This window comes from Belonocnema kinseyi, chromosome 10, assembly GCF_010883055.1.
Source record: "Belonocnema kinseyi isolate 2016_QV_RU_SX_M_011 chromosome 10, B_treatae_v1, whole genome shotgun sequence".
Taxonomy (NCBI): Eukaryota; Metazoa; Arthropoda; class Insecta; order Hymenoptera; family Cynipidae; genus Belonocnema; species Belonocnema kinseyi.
Window position 1 is genome coordinate 11,554,605 of NC_046666.1, and position 1,602 is coordinate 11,556,206.

Below are 1,602 nucleotides of genomic sequence, written 5' to 3' on the forward strand. Positions count from 1 at the left end.
ATATATATTTTAAGATTGTAGAAAAAAATTTTATCAATTGAAAACAAATTAATTTAGAGAAAATCTACAAAAGAATTCAAATAATTTCCAAAAATTTCAATAAAAATGTTGCAAGAATACAAAATTTTCAGAAAAAAGTCCAATACATTTAAAAGATACTTGGCAATTTTAAAAGAACGCAAGATTGATTTCGGGAGATGTCGGAAAAAAAATGCAGCAGCTTTTCAAGCATTTTGAAACGTTTCGTTAAATAAAAAAACGTTCTTGAGATTTCATAGAAAATTTTGCATGTTTTTATCTAAAAAATTTGATGACAATTGCCTGTAATTCCGCAAAACTTTTGAAAAATTTTAAGAAAAATTCGACTCATTTTAAAGTATATTGAAAATTTTTTAAGAATTTAAAAAGAAACAGATTTTTAAAAATTGTTTAAAAAATGTAGATTTTTGACGATGTGAAAATAAAATATTAAAGCTTTTAGAGTTTTTGAAAGGCTTAAACAAAATTTCACGGTTTCTTAGACAATTTTGAATGTTTTTTATTTTTAAACGTTTACTTTAATAATTAAAAATATTTGAAAAACTTTTTAAAAGATTTAAAAAAATTATCCGACAAATTCAAAAACAATTGTGTGTAATTCTGCAAAACTTATTCCAAATTCTAGGAAAAATTTAAGTCACTTTAAAATTTCTCAAAAAGTTTTTAAATAATATTAAAAATAAATAACAAATTAAGAAAAAAAACATGAAAAATGTAGATTTTTGAAGATTTTAAAATTAAATTGTTAAGCTTTCAGAGACTTTGAAAGGTTTCAAAATGAAGAAAAATTTTCTTACGATTCCTGAGAATATTTCGAGTTATTATTAATTTCTTCTAATTAATTTTAAGAGTATATATAAACACAAATTATAATAATATACTTTATACTTAAATTTTCCTTCAAACTTTGCAAAATAATTTAAAATAAAATAAAAATTTCTTTGAAATTTTCTAGAAAACTTTAATTGGTCTATTTTTTTTTATGCAAGATTTTTTTTTTTTATGCAAGAATGAAAAATATTGTTTTCTTGCAAATTCAACACTGTTTTTAAAAATGCGTATGATTTTTGTTTACTAAAAATGAGCATTTTTAAACAAAAATTATTGTCCAGATTGCCAAGTTTTTAAATTTTTAGGATATACACAGCAAGTTGGTATTTTCATTACAAAATTATTAGATTTGGAAAGTTGAAAATTTGTCCACCAACTACGTTTTTTGGGTTTATTTGTATTTTTCTAACTCTATTTGAAATTCTCCTACAATAATTATTGGATTTTAAAGGTAATTAGTTTTTAAACAATTTTAGGTTATGTCAGCATTCACACCATAAATTTTTATTCTAAAACTAAATTCTATTATTTTCTGAACACAATTTGCATTTCCTTCAGAATTTTACAAACATCATTGGCTTTCAAAAAATGTTTTGTAATTTTTTACCAAATTTAAGTTACGTTATTCACTTAATTTGAGATTGCCATAGGTTTTTATGTCGGAAATTGGTATTTTTGATGTAAAACAAAAATTATATTCAAAAATTTCAAAGAAGATTCGAATTTTCTACC